Raw genomic sequence first — 271 nt, forward strand, 5'->3', positions numbered from 1 at the left:
AACTTTTTTATGAATTTATTTAATATTTAAGATCTTACAGCATCAACCAATCACCACCAAATAGCATCAAACAATCTAACGAAAACAAGGCACGTTAACCCCGCTCCTACTCCGACCCCCCGCCCCCCGAACACCGCTTTCCCACGCGTCCTCCTCCCCTCCCGAGATTGTGTGGAGAGGGGGGGGGGTGCTATGTTATCAGCTAGCGATTTCTGAAAAGAATGATTATCAATATCGTTCAGTTTACATGGTCGGAAATACATCTTTTCCG

The sequence above is a fragment of the Penaeus monodon genome, chromosome 24, assembly GCF_015228065.2.
Source record: "Penaeus monodon isolate SGIC_2016 chromosome 24, NSTDA_Pmon_1, whole genome shotgun sequence".
Taxonomy (NCBI): Eukaryota; Metazoa; Arthropoda; class Malacostraca; order Decapoda; family Penaeidae; genus Penaeus; species Penaeus monodon.